The 19,786-nt window shown below is 41.9% G+C and overlaps 1 pseudogene; it reads left to right on the forward strand.

Moving 5' to 3' along the window:
* Nucleotides 1-2,743: 2,743 nt before the first annotated feature.
* LOC134601815 (protein kinase C and casein kinase II substrate protein 3-like) lies at nucleotides 2,744-4,002 on the forward strand (annotated as a pseudogene).
* Nucleotides 4,003-19,786: the final 15,784 nt, after the last annotated feature.

The following is a 19,786-nucleotide window of genomic DNA, read 5'->3' on the forward strand; positions in this document are numbered from 1 at the left end:
TATCCCTACGTAGTCAGATTAAGAAATCTGAGCGTTTTCACTCTACTCTGTACTGACTTACATCAGTTTCCTTTATGTTTTACTTCTGTGTTGTATACTATTGTTCAGCAACCAGCACTCTTCATGTCTAGATAGCCCTCGATAAGCTGTATCTTCGTTTAATAGATAGGCATGTGTACCTAACTCGAGATCTTTATATATCCAAAAATTGTGCAAATTTCATGTCACATCAATGTTTAGCCATGCAATTGTCTCCTTATGGTTTATGAAAAGCTAGCAATAGCTGTTGTTGCATTGCCAGCTTGTATATAATGTTGAGTGGGCATGTTGGACTGAATATTAGTGAAAGTAGTTTAGTGGAGTTTCCTTTGCAGTCAAATTATGGAAATTAATCAAGTGAAGTCATGTCCATGCCCCAATCAAGTCCATGCTTGTTTTTCTTTTTGGATAGAAGCCTCAAAAATGTTGTTGGTGACATGACTACTTGGCTGAGTTCTTACATCCCACATTCTTGTTTAATACACCCTGTGGTTGCAATTGTATAGTCCCTCCTGCAGTGTCTTCTAGTTGAGAAAATTCTGTTTGGTTGAACCTTCCAAAAATATATATATATTTTTTTTAGACTGACAAGTCTTGGCCTAGTGTCAGTTTGGCTTGACAGAATTCCATTACTGAAAACCTGATTCTGGATATGAATCAGCTGAACCAAAAGGGAGACAAATGGGAAATCAGTATACTGTAAAATATCTTCATATTATAAATATTATATCAGGTATTCTGATCCTGATGAAAGTAGAGAGAGTACCAAAATGTTGATCTGTGGATTTCATGTATTTTGAATAAGGATAATAAATTGATGAGTGCAGCAAAACTTCTGATTTATATGGATAAAAAAAAAGTCTGGCACCCGGCAATCTAAAGAGACAAATTGTCTTTGTATTATAAATATTATGTATATATTTTGCCGTACACATAATTGCATTTTACCACCATTTTATTTACAGATTAGGTGAGAAAAATTACCAATCGAGGGAAAAATAAGAGAAGCAGTTAAAAAGTATTATATAGTATATATTTATTGAATATATATATATATATATATATATATATATATATATATATATATATATAGAGAGAGAGAGAGAGAGAGAGAATATAAATATATAAACATGATTATGATTATTTTACGTCTCTTTTTTTCTGTCTTTTGTCATGACAGTCCTCTAGTTATTTTTGACACTTTAGGGGCAGAATTTAGAATATTGGCCAACCTCTTTAAAAAAGTATCTCTGTGTAAAGACATATTTATAGATTCTTCCAGTGTGGTAGAAATGACAATTTACAAGAAATGGAGACCCCAATCAGCTCCAAAAAAGCACACATGTGATATGCCTCAGAGGTGAAGGAAAGGACTCCAGCTGGGTACTAATACGCAGCAGCCAGCCATTGTGGACATTAGAGGAGTCCAAACTTGCCTGGTAGAGGACCAGAAGAGGCATAGGTAGAGGGGACGATACCTGCCTGGAAAGAGAAATGCTTACTTTTAATGCTTGTAAGCAGTAGGACACATTTGGAATCTTCTTCTGGAAATGAGAAATCTTGGGGATAAATTTTATATACTGAGAAAAATGCCCAATGTAATATTTTAATGCAGCATAGATGACCTGAATAAAAAAAAATATGGGAAGGTTATAATTTCATACCACATGTTATTAATAAGGCATATTAAATGTGTAAGCGATAGTGGATAACATTTTTATCTTAATTTAATTTAACACAGTGCAATAGGAAACCTGTATCATTTTTTTTCCTCCTTCTCTGTGTAATTTCAACATGTTTAGTGATATCAGACTTCATCATCACTTCTCTGTGAATGGAAATCACAGCTCTCTTCAATTATTCACCATCCATTCAACTCTGATTCCTCTTCCAAAGTCATTAATCCCTTCCATGCTGGTAGGATTTAATGTGTTCCTTGGCTCTGCAATAGAGTCATCACAGTTCCTGCAGTGTAGGGGTTAAACCCATCTATTATTCATGAGCAAGAAATGGTTTCTATTTGGCCCAAGATAATTAAATTTAACTTGGGTAACTTGCTCAGCTGCATATCAAATGAAGTCATGCTAGAGGGAATTCTTTAAAAGGAGTTGTTAAAACTATTAAGGCTAGATGTATTACCATTATACCCCAAGGTCTTTGGTGACTCCCAGCATCTGTTTTTGTTAGCATTGCCAAAGCATTATGGACCATTATAGACTTCACAGTTTTTACTCTGTTCTGGTAAATACAGAAGCCCAAAAGTAAAAATGGATATATACACAACGCGGTCTATATACATAAACAGATTTGGTCAACACCACTGAGAAATTTCAGTTTCATCAAGGTAGAAGGTGAAGATAGGCAAAGAGTGCACTGGGACTACCAAAGTCCTTATTGCAGCTCGGCTCTTGCCCTATACACATAAATAAACCAAATTTCATAGATAGAGCTAAAGAGACATAACAATACTTATGGGTATTCTACACCCACCTACATATACTTTCTACAACCAGGATTCTTGAGTCTAACTTGTTGTAGAATTATTCTTGTTGTCTTGAAGTTAACTCATTAACAAACATGAAAAGGAAAAGTTTCTTTCCAAGCCAGTTTTATGAAGGAAGAGTCACTGAATGGCTGAGAGCCTCAACGTTATTAATAAATAAGAAACCTGACAGGACGAACAGCAACATCTACCTCTATCACACTCAGTCTCAGCTTTATCTAGCAACCAAGCCCTCACATCCCCTGTCTGCATCCATCTTTCATTGCTTCGTACAGATTTTGGAAGAGCACAGGTATGTGCAGGTCTGCATTCCCCCTCCCTCTTTTACAGTTTTTCATCTGCCTATGAGGTCTATGCTAATCTGCAATCATTCTGTGCTGCAAGAAAAACACGGCGATGTCTGAGGAGAAAACCAGTGGGGAGGCAATGGGAAGCAGCTTCTGGGAGGCTGGTAATTTTCATCACACCGTAAAACAAATTGAGGATGGAAACAGGCTATGCAATGACCTTGTCAGCTGCTTCCGGGAATGTGCCAATATTGAGAAAAACTACTCGCACCAACTTTCAGACTGAAGCCAGAAATGGAGGGGCTCCAAAGAGAAAGGCTCTCAGTATGGTACTCTGGAGAAGGCTTGGCCCCCATTTTTTACAGCTGTGGACTCGCTGAGCGAGATCCATGCGGACCTCTGTAATCTGCTTTGGGATGAGGACAGTGGCAAGGTCTGGGATTGGCAGAAGGAAGCATTTCAGAAGCAAATGATTGGAGGCTTCCAATAGACTTGAGATGCAGAATAAGGATTTAGCAAGGCCCATAAGCCCTGGGTGAAAAAGCTTAAAGACGTGGAGGTTGCCAAGAAACGTTTTTGCGTGGCCAGTAAGGAAGAAAGGGCTGTTCAGGTACGAGAGGATCATTCAAAGGCTTGGTGTCACGAGCAACTGCTCAAGCTTCAGGAGTACGTGGAAAAATGCAACCAGGAGGTCAAGAAGGGGCATCTACAAGAAAGCTTTGGAAGAACTTAATTGTTAGAACCCTCGCTACATGGAGGACAGTTTTTTTTTTTTAAGAAGATGTTGCTGGACTTTCACAAGCATCTTGACCTCTCCTGCAGAGAGAATTTCCACACTCTGTACAAGGATCTTTTTTGCGCCATCAAAACGACCGATGACCGAAAAGAATTGAAGTGGTGGAGGAACACGCATGGCCATGAATTGGCCACAGTTTAAGGAGTGGTCCCCAGAGGCACAAAGAGCAATCAACAAGAAGGAACATAGCAGTAAAAATGTGGAAGATTTGACTCTCACCACCATTGTACCAGCACGAGACGGAGTATTGGTAGAAACACTGACTCAACAATTCAAAAGGGTTTTCCTACGCAGATGAAGACACCGATTTTTATTCCACTGTGACGGACACCCCACGCTTAGACGCTTTATTGACAATATGCGCACAGACAACATAGTGACATGTTGTCACTATATTGTCTGTGCGCATATTGTCAATAAAGTTAGTTTGCGTCTCACAATGGTTTATGCGCATGCGCAGTGCCAATGGACATGCGTCATGACCTATGACATTGAGTTCCAAGTGGTCTGCGCATGCGCGGACATCGTTTGAGGTGCGAAGATTGGCGTTTAAAAAGGCAGAAGACGGGGGGCGGGGCCTGGCCATCATGGTGGTTAGATGCACATGGTGTGAGCTCCTCACATAAAGCCTCAATTCAACTATTTAATGGTGGGATTATACCTGCAGCAAACACTCAAACGTGAACCTACCTGACCCTGTATGCTGGGGTAACTACCTGACCAAGTCTGGAGCTCCACCACATAGCCTTGTGGCCTGGAAATCTTTTGCGGCCTAGATGTCTGGGCACTCCACGGAGAGGAGAAACGGCCGATCTCCAAACCTGGACCTACCAGCGTCCTCAGAACAGACCCGAAAGCCCTGTTCTCCCCCCCTTTGGACCGGTGGGGGTTATCCCGGTCCCCATTGGTGTAATCGTGTGGCTCACCCTGCAAAACCCTGACAAGCTACAACTCTGAAGGAAGACAGCTTGCTACCTAAAATGGCGGCACCGCCAGGGCCTACAGCGATTCACGCCTACCCACAGTCATCCACTACTGTGGACCCGCTCCTACAGGCATTCGACAGAATATGTGATCAACTCTGGCAGAAACTCAAAGACCGGGCCCATGCCACTACTCACATGGCCCAAACTGTGATAACTCGGATCAAATCTACAGACGCAGCCCGGCATATTCCCCACGCAGCAGCATGGAGACGCAAGCAGCGGGCACACAAGCGCCGAAGTAACAGCACCCTGGTGCGGACGTCGGGAGGACCGCAACCCTCGCAGCACTCCCGGATAAGGGGCCACAGCACAAAACGACGACCAAATCCTGGTCCCTCATGCCGCCCCCAGCGGGTGAAGACATCCTCCACAGAGAGCCCTCAAGTCCCGAGTTCAGTCCCGGTGACGGTCTGGAGCTGGAGAGGGGCACAACGGTGGATCATACCTGCAGACAAGTATAGAGACTTGATACCGCTCCGCTCTTGATACCCAGGGGCATAAGTTGAACTTGGCGTTAGGCTCATCACATACACAACGTAGTCACCTACACAGGTTGATGCCACATCACTTCCTTCTCTTATAGTTTTTGCAAACCGTTATTATTGATTTTATTTCTGTTCCTTATAATTTCATTACACACTGAGATGCAGGACCATACTGTCCAATCTCCTCACCAGTGGTCTACTCTTTCGAGTACTAACCCAGCAAGTCATATAGTAATATTACAAATGTTGTCTCACCCTTTAATTAGCCTATAACTTGCTTTCTGATTGTTTCGTGATATAACTTGCATGTCTAGCTATTCAATTCTTTGCTATTATTACATATGCATATCTGATAGTACCTATCATCAGTTTAAATCGAATGTCCTGATATATGTTTGCCTAGACAATGTTAATCACTCTTGTTACCTTTTTGATTACAAAAAACAGTGCAGCATATGTTGTCATTTTGCTTTGTGTGTAATTAACTCTGCACTCCAAAAATAAAGAATTTAAAAATAAAAAGGCTGAAGACGGCAAGAGAGGTTAGAAGCTCCTGAGGAAGTCGGTTCCCCAATGAAACACGTAGAGCCCAGCTATACTTCAACTCTGCAAATTTGGTATTAGCAGCTTGATTTTGGTTTATATGCACTTGATATTTGTTCTCACTTTATTTGCTTGGTACTTTATATACTTTGAACTGGTAGTGGACTAGTAACAGCAGTATTTGTATAATCAATTGTGCCTCTAACCCTTAATGCAAAGGGATAGTGAACATCAGTGGCGGATTGGTCACACTTTTCCCTGATTTGCACAGTGCACTTTATATAACTATCAGCTGCTTACCATAAGTGTTTGTTTAGACATTTAGGCTGCATTTATGTATATTGCTGTTTTGATGATAGAGTTTGTATTGGTGTCAAAACGGTTTTAAGTCAAACAGGTTAGATAATGCTTTAAAGATATGGTTATCTATGGGTAGCCTCTGGGCTGTATGTGTGGGTTCTGATTTCTAAATACCTCTGAGTATGGTCTTAATTTGGTGAGAGGCCATGAAACTGTTATTTGGGTGTAAGATTAGCATGTGGCGTTGAATGCCAGTGAGATAAAGTTTGATGGTGTTATATGACATTTTAAGTTTAAGGTGGCAAAAGGAAGCAAACCCCAACAAAGGTGTCATAACAAATGGTTGCATGATGTTATGTACCAGAAGGAATCTTTTGAATAGTGTGAAAGCTCTGTTGTATGTTTTGTGTGTATTGTTTGAAAGTGCCAATTGGGACAATGTCCTGCTATGCTCATGATGGTTTCTAGTCCAGTATGAGCTGTTGAAATGTTGGAGTGATGGTGGCTGTGGGCGCCGCTGACGGGAGTGCTTGATGAAACGCCTGAAATGTAAAGCGAGACAAATTGTCAGCAGCTGTGTTACATACACCTGGAACATGGAAACAACATAGGAAAAATTATGACAAGCTGCCAACCAAGTGAGTTTCCTCAGAAATCTCATGATCGTAAGGGATTTGGAACGACCTTTGTTGATGATGTGACAGGTTGCCTGGTTATCTGAGTAGCAACAAACTGGCATGTTGAAAAAAGGAAGAAAAAAAACCCCAAAAGGGATGTCTTATATAAAGACCGCCCAGAGGGTAAATACCCAGTCCAATCTCAACAGTAGTGTAGTTGCCAAAAAAATTAAAAAGCCTTTATTGAAATCTATTAAAAACCTGGGTTATCAGTGATGGACAGAATAATATAGGGAGAAATATGTATGGTAGGAACAGGGCTAGTCAGGAGCCTAATAGCCAAAAGGAACCCTCACAAAAAACGGAGAGGGGATAGAAGGCAATATGTACCCCCATACATAACTCAGGTAACAAAGCAGTAGGAGAGAACAGGGAAAGGGAGAAACACACACTCCCAACCAAACAGTAGTGCTATGCTAATACCCTATCTCCTATAAAACACCTTTGTGGGTGTTCTAATCTAAATGCTGTCATAACATCTGAAGCCCCAGGTTACACACACATGCTAGAAAAACATAAATGAAAAAGGTGCTCAGAGCAAAGTGCTCAAAGAGTATTAAAAACACAGAAGAACCCGACGTACATTTCGGCGTGACCACACGCCGTCCTCAGGGGTATCAGCAGTGAGCAGAAACTGTCCGGGTGGTAAATTTATACCTTAAGCTCATAAGCTTTATTGTAATCACCTGTGATTGTGTCTAAGCTGCTCTGGTCCTCCTGCGAATGGGGCTGTGGGGGTGTGGTGTAACACACCATAGTGTCAGCCCACATTTCTATGTCAGAGGTGGCCAGAACAGAAAGCTGAACATAATCAGGTGGAAGGGAATTAACCCTTTGAGTGCCCTGCCCGGAACAGATATAAATGGATACTTACTATGTCTAAAGGGCAGTATCCATAGCTTAACAATTAACCCTTGGAATGTCCAAATTGTGTCATATAGGTCAAGTATGTGGATTGATTCTTATGGCTGTATTGTGTAGCTTTAGTACAATTAAAGAAACAACTTATAACCGTTGTAAACCAGTAAGGGATAAGTACAATGGCTATATGGGCAATCATACACAGAAGCCGACATTATTTTTGTTTTTGCCACTTTAAATAGTAACCCATTAGTTTTTCAAACACAAAACAGACCCCTAAACTCTTAGACCTATAATACAATATATAAACTCTTAGACCTATAATACAAGTAAAGTGAATGGACATATGAACACCAAATATTAATAGAAATAAATAAAGAATATATACATATATACAGGCATAACTTAAGATACCATTTATTATCAGAATTATTGCAGTACTTTAAATAAACGGGGAATATGAAAACCCTTCATTTTTAACCCCAGGGGAGATAGCGTTTTGAGATGGTAAATCCAAAACGCCTCTCTTTGTCTTAGTTTTAGGTCCCAGTTTCCTTTCCTAGGAGGCTGTGGTACATGTTCAAGACCCATGAACCGGATGCCTGCCGAGGAGTGATTGTGATGTAGATGTAAATGCCTTGAGACGGGTGTTTCCAAACGTCTCTTGACAGAATTTACATGTTCACGTATCCTTAGCTTAAAGTGGCGAAAGGTCTTGCCTACATATTTTAGGCCACAGGAGCAAGACAGTAGGTAAACTAATCCTGTTGTGTTACAATTAAAGAAGGAACGTGGTTTGAAATTCATTAAGCCCTTGCTGTCAGCGGCCCTCTTGGTAATAAACGGGCATGCACTGCAGTGACCACATTGGAAAGAACCCATTGGTAGGTATTTTTGAAAATAACCTGACGGGGACGTAGTTGAGAGGTGACTAGGTGCTAGGATATCTCTCAAGTTTTTGCCCCTTCGTGCTGTAATTGAAGGGAGTGATGGCAGAATTTCCTTCAGATGCTTATCTGATTGGAGGATAGGCCAAAAATTTTGAAAGACATTCAGCATAGTGTCCCATCCTGCATCATATGTACCGATGCAGCGTATTTTATTTTCCTCAGTCTTACGACCCCCATCTGTAATTAGGGTTTCCCGTTCAGTGTGGATTGCCCTCAGATAGGCTCTTTTCAGAACCCTATTTGGGTAACCTTTGGCCTTAAACATGTGACGCAGCTCATTTGCTTTTTGAACTCCTCCATCGTGGAGCAGTTTCGTTGAAGTCTCAAATATTGGCCTATTGGGATACCGGATTTGAGTGATATGGGGTGATGACTAGACCAGCATAGCAGGTTATTTGAGGCTGTCTTCTTTCTGTACAAGGTTGTTTCAATTTTGCCTTCTTTAGATACCTGTAGTGCTAGATCTAGAAAGCAAAGGTTTTGACCCCCTACTTCACTAGTGAATCGTAAGTTAAAATCGTTGCTGTTCAGCAGACATACAAATTCTTTGAATCTCTCTGATGTATCAAGCCAAATCAAAAACACATCATCGATGTATCTTTTCCAATAGAAGATCTGATTAGTGTATGATTTCAGCTTGGGATCTGCCCTAATACACCTCTCCCACCAGCCTAGATGGAGATTGGCATATGAGGGCGCACAAGACGTCCCCATAGCTGTACCAGTGGTCTGGTGGAAGATTTTGCCATTGAACAGAAAGATATTACGAGTCAAAATGAATTCAAGTAATTCCATCACAAAATTCACATAATGTTCAGGTAGGTCAGTTTCAAGATTTAATAGTTCACGGGTATGTTTAATACCTAGGTTATGAGGAATTGAGCTGTAAAGGGCCTCCACGTCAAGGCTGCACAGGATAGCATTTGGGGGTAAAATAAGGTTGGTCAATAAATGCAACATTTGTTTAGTATCTCTAAGGAAAGATGGTAGCTTCTGTACTACTGTGGACAGAATTTTATCCACATAAATGCTTACATTCTGAGTTAGGTTATCACAACCAGAAACTATCGGCCTACCGGTCGGATCGGTTAGTGATTTGTGCACTTTAGGCAAACAATAAAAAGTAGATAGACATGGTTGTTTGGTGCACATAAATTCAAACTCATCCTGATTAATGAGTTGATGATTCACAGCCTTAGTAAGCATAGTTTTTAACTCAGCTTGGAATGCTTTTGTAGGATCTTTTGCTAGTATACGGTAAGTATTTTTATCGGATAGAAGTCTCTCAGCTATACAAATGTAGTGGTCTCTGTCAAGTATCACCACATTGCCCCCTTTATCAGAGGGTTTGAAAATCAAATTTGTATAGCTCTGTAGTTTTTTCAGGGCTATTAGTTCCTGAGTATTAAGGTTGCCATTAGGGGATAGATCAAAGTCATCCATTTTTATCTTATCTATTTCCCTGGTAACCATTTCCAAAAATACCTCCAAATTTTTATAATCCTGAAACTGAGGGGTAAACTTACTCTTGGGTTTCAAATTAGTATGTGGTATATCAGATTGTATAGTACCATCCCCAGAGTAAGTAATTCCACCAGAGTGTCTAAGCACTCCAAGTCGTTTGGTGATAGACCTAAGCTTTGGGCCTTAGTTTCTTTACGTACTGCATGGTATTTATACAAGGCAAGCTTTCTCACAAAAAGGTTTACATCCTTAGTCCAGTTGAACTTGCTGAATGTTGGAATGGGTACGAATGAAAGACCCTTCTCCAATACGCTAAGTTCGGTCTGACCAAGGATGGTATCAGAGAGATTAATGATACGCAGAGAGGATGCTCTCATTCCCTGCGTCGTCTCTGACTTCTGCCCCTGTTTGCCCATAAATGACCCCATGCTGCGGCAGTCGCAACGATGGGATAGATCTCAAAACTGAGGTAGTGGAAAAATCTTCCAAATCCTGAACTGCTGAAGGCCAGCTGCCCCAAAGCCATTTGTTCCCAAAAATTGCTGCAAAACCAGTGGTAGATGCCGCATCTGACCAAATGGTGGGAGATGAGTCAGTCAATTGAGGGAGGAACATACTTTTACCATTCCAAGTGGATAAAAATCACTTCCTCATGTTTAGATCTGCCGTAGCTTGGGTATCTAAGGACAACCTGTGCGTGTCATGTAGGAAAAGTGGAAAAAGATGCAATAGTCGTGATATAAAGGAGCGGCCTTGAGGTATGATGCGCATAGCAAAATTTAGTGATGCCAGCAGGGACTGTAGCTCTTTGCGGTTGCATGTACATAGCAGAAGTTAGCTGTTTATGTAAGTAAGAATATTCTCTATCTTGTCGTGTGGTAGGCTCACTTGCATTGTGGCTGGGTCTAATTGGATACCCAGAAAAGTGATAACTGTGTCTGGCCCCTCTGCTTTCTTAGGGGAGATAGGTACACCTAGTTGCTCAAATAGCTTAGTGGTAGCTTTGAGACTAGTAGGAGGGGAAGTGTTCTCCTCGACCAGTAGGAAATCGTCCAGGTAATGTAATACCGTAGGGCATGTTAAATAGTAACCAGCATAATGCTTCGGCAAATTTGTCAAAAATAGCTGGCTACTTTTGGACCCAAAGGTTAACCGGGAGAAAAAAAATAGTAGTTCCCGGACCACTTGATACCATGCAGGTGCCACAGTGTGGGGTGGATTGGTAGTAATTTAAAGGCGTTGGTAATGTCGGTCTTACTGAGCCAGGCTCCAACCCCTGCTTGTATGATAACGGTAATGGCGTGATCTATGGTGGTGTATTGCAGGGAGAATTCCTCAGAGGGGATGAGGGAATTTAGACTGGGGTTGGCCGATGAGTGGGGTGCCGATAAGTCAATGATGAGTCTCTGTTTTTGGGAAGATTTCCCTGTGACAATACCAATGGGGTTAGTGCGCCATTCTGTGAATGGGGGAGTTTTGAAAGGCCCCAATACAAAGCCCTCAGCCACTTCTTGAGCTATGAGGGTGTCAACCGCTGTGGGGTTGTGTTGGGCGGATTGTAGATTAGGGCATTTCAGAGTTCCGACTGGTAAGTGTAGGATACCTGTATGGAAACCTTCTGTTTAACCAGAGATAAGAAAGTCTATTAGGTATCTAGATGGGTGCTGAGACATAAATGCAGTGAATACTGGCATATTAATGGACGTTAGGTAAGGCTTGGAATACATTTTATTTGGACACATGGTCTTTGCTTGTGCCCTAAAACATTTTGAACAGACATGCAATAGTCTACATCCACTGTAATTACAAGACCCAACATTAAAATTATTACATATCTGGGACTTGCCCAGAAACTTGATTGGGCGTCCCAGTTTGTCTCGTGACAACTTCTCTGGAACCCCAGAGGAACTAGCTCCTTGCGTGGAGGCATGTTCGTCCGCCGTGTTGGGACAAAAGTTTGTAGTATGGGCTGTGGAGGAGCAGTATGCACAAGCCGGTTTTCTTAGACCTGCAAATTGTCTGCAAAAAATGACGGTATCAATCCTTCCCCAGTTGGATCATGTTCCATACTGGGAGAAGGCTCCAGATAGACACGATCGCAGAAAAAGACCTATGGTAGTCATAGAAGGCTGAACCACCATATTTGTTGCCCAGGTCTACCAGCTTGTGCATATAGAGATCAAACTCCTCTCTTCTGTTGGGATAGACCACGCAGATGACATCCCTGTAAATACCAAAAGCTAGTACAAATTCAGGGATAGTCAGTTTCCTGTTTAGGCGGGCATCCCGAGACCTGACAACAACAGATACATCATCATAAGCATATGTTTTATTCTCAACAATATCCTGGGAGGCAATCAACAGGGAAGCCAGGTTGATGTCTTTACCTTCCAGGATATCCCTTTTTATATGCTCAGGTATTATATGAGCCGGGCTAACTTCCTGGTCATCCAGGGTGATGGCTGGAGCAACTAATGGCAAGTCTGCTGGTGCTTGTGAAGCAGCAGCGGGTGGCCCTGCTAGAGTAAGGGCCGTGGTGACTGACTCAAGTTTCTCCAGTCTGGAGTTGACCTTGCTCATGGACGCCATGAGTGAGGATAACATGGCATGTATATCTCCTTGGTTGGACTGGCTAGGTCCTTCCCCGACATCCATGTTATTTGTAGATGTGCATAGCAGTTTGAAAAGTTCTGCTTTCCTTGCTGTAGCGGGGTAGGGGATTTGTCGTCTCCTCAATTCCGTGGTTATACGTGGGATCGTCCAGAATCTGATCGATGCTGGACTGGCTAGCTCTCCTCCTTGTGTGGGAGTGACAGCTCTAGCCTGGGTGCTAGGCAGGGAGAAATCATCTACCCCTTCCTGAGACATACTATAAACAAAACAATTAAATAGTATAGGAAACCACCAAATTGTACTGGCAGGCTAGCTAGGCCGGATGGCGAAAACATTATACTTGTTTGGTGACAGATGAGGCCCTGCTAATTGCCAAGCGGCTTAAGAGGCTCTATGCATTGGCGCGAGGGGTTATTGAGGCCACTCGTCGTAGTGGCAGGAGTTTTAGGCCACTCGGTGACTGTAAGACAGAAAACAGGGGAAGGGAGTGACAGGTGAGGCCCTCTCTATGCAACATGCGAGGCGGCTTGCTAACGTGTGGCCCGATGGGTGTTTGCCTCTGAAACGTTTGAGGCGGGGTGTTGGCCTCGCAGGACCACTAACTGATGGCGATTGCCAAGATGGGGTGAATACCTATTGGGATGCCTGTGACCCTATTGCCAGCACTCTAACCTAGGGGGATGAAATTAAATGTATGGTCGAAATACCATATGAGCAGGTGTACGTACCTGGTAGTATGACAAATTCACAGGAAAAGCCCGTGTGGAGCAAATATATATAAGCTTGACAGCCTGAAATGGGTAAAATAAAGTAGTATGATGAATGTGGATTGTTGGAAAGAAAACAGACTTATAGCCTGTAGCAGCAATGTTTTAAGGTTTGCTTGCGTATGATTGCAAAGAAAATGTTGATACTATGCAATAGATATGTGTTACTCAGAAATGTTGGCATGGCTTTAATAAGATATCTGAGGGAGGCCGTGGCCTATGTACCAACGACATATGTGTTATATAATAATGGTGTGTAAGGGGAACATAAATGTAAGTTATATATCTATATATATGTATATTACTGTGCAGGAAACGTATGATTGGTTGGATCAGTACGTGTGATTCAACCCGAGTATGCATGAAAAGGAATTAAATCCTTATGTGTCATGGTTAACAACAAAGAAATGAGGCCTGTAACGTAGGCTGATTTAATTGTAATGAAATGGATAATTTATAAAAAAAACTCCAGTAAACGTGGGAGTCCAATGGTCTATACAGAAATGTTAGCTGGTTTCATACCCTTGATGTAATAAGTGATACCTTAAAAATAGCATGAAAATGGTCTGACTATTTAACCAAGCAACTTTTTAACCAAATGTAAATACATGAAATGATGAACTGTAACTCACGAAAAAGATCTATGTGAATACATAGCAGAATAACCGAATCTTAGTATGAAGGGAAACAGAAGTTAGCATGAATAGCTTAACCGTATGCATTTTAATGCGAACAGCAATTGTGCATAGAATATACTATGGATAAGTGCACACCGGAAAACACAAACCGAAATGACAATCGTTTAAATGAAGCAAGGTTGGTTTTTACATGAAATGCAATAATGTCTGAGAAGCCTGTAGTACACTGAATGACCGGTAGGGGTCAGTGTGTAGGCGAAAATGCAGTGGTTCGATGGTTTGTACATGAAATGCAATAATGTCTGAGAAGCCTGTAGTACACCGAATGACCGGTAGGGGTCAGTGTGTAGGCAAAAATGCAGTGGTTCATTGGTTTGTACATGAAATGCGATAATGTCTAAGAAGCCTGTAGTACACCCAAAGACCAGTAGGGGGTTTAAATGAATGATATGCATGAACATGCAATGGTTTTAGAACAGACTTAGACAAAATGCAGCCGTAAAGTGAGGACCTGACCCGTGCATGGTGCCGTGGGACTGATGCCTGGCATAACGGGTAGGTCGACTTACGGTTTGTGAGTCACTTGGACACCATCCACGGCGATGGATTGAAGAAAGAAGGTGGTAGGCCGGAAAAGCCTGTGGCTGGATTCCTGACACAGCTCTGCTTAGAAAACCTCATGGAGTAATCAGGTAAAATGGCGTCTGGATGACCCGGACTTGGAAATCATTCAATGCTGACCTCGAATGGTAAGGAGCAAGGTAAGGGGAGTGCCTTAAGTAGGCTAGAGGTAGCAAACCAGCCCCTCCCACAAATCCAGGCAAATTGCCTTAATACATATAATATATATGTATATTATATATATTTAACGTCATACATAGTGTATTTTAATACTAATATAAGTACATATATTAGTATTAAAATACACTTAGAATGACGTTACATATATATAATATACCTATATTATATATATAATAGATATATACACATATATTATATATATATATATATATATAAAAACGTATAATTGCAAAATAAAGAAATAAAATAATAAAATTAATAAATAAAATATTGAAACTAAATTTAATATAAATTATATATACATATGTAATTTCATTCTAACTGTATTTTGTTATTAATATATATATATATATATATATATATATATATATATATATATAGGTAACAAAATACACTTAGAATGACATTCTATATATATCTATCTATCTATATATAAAATGCAAATAACTGCAAATATATATATATATAGATAAATACATATAATTACATAAAAGATTATATTAGTATACACGTAGAATTTAAATACCTATAAATGCATATGTATTAAAATTCTACGTATATATTTAATTAATCTTTTAACATAATTAGGTGATTTGATTAATTAAAATTTGATTGACATACCTGACAACACAGGGAGAAAGTGCAGAGAATTTAATTTGCAAGCACTATATTTGACCCTGTAACTCTCCAAGACAACATAAAACCTGTACATGGGGGGTACTGGGGGGTACTGTTTTAGGGAGACTTCGGTGAACTCAAATATTAGTGTTTCAAATTGGTAAATTGTATTACAACGATGATATTTTAAGTAAAAGTGACGTTTTTTGCATTTTTTACAAACAAACGGCACTTTTTTGGACTATATTATTGTTGTAATATGTTTTACTGTTTTAAAACACTAATATTTGTGTTTAGTGAAGTCTCCCGAGAATAACAGTGCCCCCCATGTACAGGTTTCATGGTGTTTTGGAAAGTTAGAGAGTCACATATAAGGCTTGCATTTCATTTTTTTGACATTGAAATTTGCCAGATTGGTTATGTTGCCTTTGAGAGCGTATGGTAGCCCAGGAATGAGAATGAGAATTACCCCCATGATGGCATACCATTTGCAAAAGTAGACAACCCAAGGTATTGCAAGTGGGGTATTTCCAGTCTTTCTTAGTAGCCACTTAGTCACAAACACTGGCCAAATATTCGTTTTTTGCTTTTTTAACACAAAAACAAATATGAACGCTAACTTTGGCCAGTGTTTGTGACTAAGTTGCTACTAAAAAAGACTAAACATACCCCACTTTCAATACCTTTGGTTGTCTACTTTTTCAAATGGTATGCCATTATGGGGGTAATTCTCATTGCTGGGCTACCACACCGTCTCAAAGGTAACATTACCAATCTGGCATATTTCTATTTGAAAATGGAACGTTCTATATTTGACCCTGTAACTTTCCAAAACACCATAAAACCTGTTAATGGGGGATACTGTTGTACTCGTGAGACATCGCTGATTACAAATATGTGCATTTTTGTGCAGTAAAACCTAACAGTATTATGACATTCACAGCTAAAATGTCAGACGGAAATACAAATTTAAAAAAAAATCTTATTTTCTCACATTTTTTTTTACATTTTATTCATAATGAATTATGTTCCATATATGAATAGTTAATGATAAATTAAAGCCCTGTTTCTCTTGGACAAAATGATATATAATAAGTGTGGGTGCATATAATATGAAAGAGGGGAACTACGGGTGAACAGACATATAGCGCAAATTCCAGTTTTTGTTTACGTTTTGTTTTGATCAGAACGTGCACTATTGACTCCGTCCTGAAGGGGTTAATAATTTTTTATTATGATTATTTTTATTACTATTATTTTTTATTATTATTTTATTTAACGGAATTATTATTTTGTATTATTATTTATTTTATTTAAATTTTTTTCGTCCCCCCTCCCTGCTTGATACATGGCAGGGAGGGGGGCTCTCCTTCCCTGGTGGTCCAGTGGCATTGGTAGTTCAGTGGGGGAGGAGGGAGCTGGCTGAGAGTTTACTTACCTCTCCTGCAGCTCCTGTCAGCTCCCTTCTCCTCCGCGGCGGTCCAGTAAGCATCTCTGTCAGCTCCCAGTGTAAGTCTCGCGAGAGACGCACTTTGACCCCGCGACTCTCGCGAGACTTAGACTGGGAGCTGACAGAGGTGCTGAATGGACCGCCGCGGAGAAGAAGGGAGCTGAGAGGAGCTGCAGGAGAGGTAAGAGCTCTGCAGCCCCCACAGCCCCCTGTCTGTATTATGGCAATGCAAATTTCCATAATACAGACAGTGACTCGAGTATAAGCCGAGTTGGGGTTTTTCAGCACAAAAAATGTGCTGAAAAACACGGCTTATACTCGAGTATATACGGTATATTATTGTTGTACTATGTTTTACTGTTTTAAAACACTAATATTTGTGTTTAGTGAAGTCTCCCCATGTACAGGTTTTATGGTGTTTTGGAAAGTTAGAGAGTCACATATAAGGCTTGCATTTCATTTTTTTCACATTGAAATTTGCCAGATTAGTTATGTTGCAAATGAGAGCGTATGGTAGCCCAGGAATCAGAATTACCCCCATGAATGCATGTCATTTGCAAAAGTAGACAACCCGAGGTATTGCAAGTGGGGTATGTCCAGTCTTTCTTAGTAGCCATTTAGTCACAAACACTGGCCAAATATTCGTTTTTTGCTTTTTTCACACAAAAACAAATATGAACACTAACTTCGGCCAGTGTTTGTGACTAAGTGGCTACTAAAAAAGACTAAACATACCCCACTATCAATACCTTGGCTTGTCTATGCCATTATGGGGGTAATTCTCATTCCTGGGTTACCACACCGTCTCAAGGTAACATTACTAATCTGGCAAATTTCAATTTGAAAATGGAACGTTCTATATTTGACCCTGTAACTTTCCAAAACACCATAAAACCTGTTAATGGGGGGTACTGTTGTACTCGTGAGACATCGCTGATTACAAATATACAATAACAGTATTATGACATTCACAGTTAAAATGTCAGACGGAAATACACATTTAAAAAAAAAAAAATCTTATTTTCTCACATTTTTTTAAATTTTATTCATAATAAATTATGTTCCATATATGAATAGTTATTGATAAATTAAAGCCCTGTTTCTCCTGAACAAAATGATATATAATAAGTGTGGGTGCACTTAATGTGACAGCGGTGAATTACGGTTGAACAGACATATAGCGCAAATTCCAGTTTTTGTTTACGTTTTGTTTTGATCAGAATGTGCACTATTGACTCCGTCCAGGCCCTGGGGAGTCAGCACAGCTAAACGGACAAGGGCCATGTATGAGTGTGGGGATGGTGCTAGTAATTGTCTATATGTGTTTAGGGGAGTGGTTATGGGTTTATAGTGGGGCAGGGATCATCTTACCTCAGTGCCTTTTGGGATTCTGGCCAGCAAACATCTCCCCTGCCTCTGCGCTCCTGTTTGTCCTGGGCCTGGTGACTTTTCCTGCTTGAGGGATGGCTGTGGATTCAGTCCTGCTGCCCTCAGAGCTGCTGCTGCCCTGGATGATGGCAGGCACCTTCAGGAGCAATGTGCTCCCCTCCAACCTGTGGCCGCCGGTGTGGGATCACCCCCCGCGGTCAGACCTCTCCTGGGGCCTCCCACGCGGCTACAGCCCTGATTTCCCCCCCCCCCCTTCGGGCCCAGTATGGGAGCTGGAGCCCAGGCCCAAGGCACTACCAGGCCGCGTGTCAGCTCATCTGCTCCGTCTGACACGCGGCCTGCATCATCTGCCAACCCCCGGCCGTGGACAGCGGGCCAGGGGGGCCAGAAGACCTGCTGAGGATCCTGGGGGGTCTGGGAGGCCTTCCCAGCCCCCACGTGGTCGGCGCACAGCAGATCCAGAGCCTGGCCGGTGGTGGTGAGTGGGCCCCTCAGGGCCATGTGGGGCACGGCTGTGCTGCCGCTGGGGGGTTGAGGGGGGTCCTCCCTGGGCTCTGATGGCTCCTCTTGGGATGAGGGTCAGCCGGGAGGGTCCCCCTCTTCTCCCCCTGGTTCTGTCCACAATTCCCCCTCCCTCCTCCCCCTCCCTGTGGTGCCATCCCTTGTCCCCTCTCCCTCTGGAGTCCCCCCCTGCCTTGGTGTTTACCTCCTCCCCCCCCCTGCTGCTGCTGGTCTGTGTCCCTCTCCCCTCTATGTGCTCTCTCTCTATCTCCCTCCCTCCTCCTCCCTGTTCCTACTGTGCTGGGTGTCCCTCCTCTCTCTAAGCCCCCTCCTGGCTTTCTCTGTCTCCCCCTGTCCCTTCTGTCCCTATTCTTGGTCCCTATGTCCCCCTCTGGGTACTCACCTCGGCTGCACTCCTCTGCGGGGTGTGAGCTCCTCTCCACGGCTCTTCACACAGGATATGGCTGCAGTTCCTGGAACCGTCCAGCAGATGGCGCCTGGTGCTGCTGCAAGGCTGAGCAGTGCTGAAAATGAAATTAAGTCTGTCCTGCCTGGCTCATCTTCATTTCCTTTGCCACGGGAGGTCCTCGGGCATCGGCTGGTGAGTTCACTAATGTTTCTTCTTTTCAGTCCGGGGGTTCCTCGCTGGGGGGTTTCTGTCAGGGCTTAGGGGTTTTCTTGATCGGCCAAAAAATAAATAAATAAATAATAAAAATAAATAAATAAATAATAATAAAAAAAAAAATGAAAATAAATAAATAAATGAAAGAAATGTAAAAAATAAATCAATAAATAAATAAAGGGAGCAGGGTGCGTGAGCAGGTAGGGTCCCCCACCATTAGATGGACAGCTTCAGTTAGTGTGGTCCCAGGCGCTGCAGCCACAGGGGGTTTTGATTGTTTCTAGGGTCACGGGGTTACCCTCTCCCGGAGTGGGCAGGCATGCTGGCACCCCTGCTATGGCGTCGGGTGCCACAGCACCTGCTGTTGCTGGGGGGTCCCTAGCATTAGGTGACCCCCCGGGTGTTGCTGCCATTTCGTGTGAGTCCGCCTATGTATTGGTCAGGGCCCTTGGGCTTGCACCTTCAACAGGAGATTCGTGAAAAACTTTGGAGGGGA

The sequence above is a fragment of the Pelobates fuscus genome, chromosome 3, assembly GCF_036172605.1.
Source record: "Pelobates fuscus isolate aPelFus1 chromosome 3, aPelFus1.pri, whole genome shotgun sequence".
Lineage (NCBI taxonomy): Eukaryota > Metazoa > Chordata > Amphibia > Anura > Pelobatidae > Pelobates > Pelobates fuscus.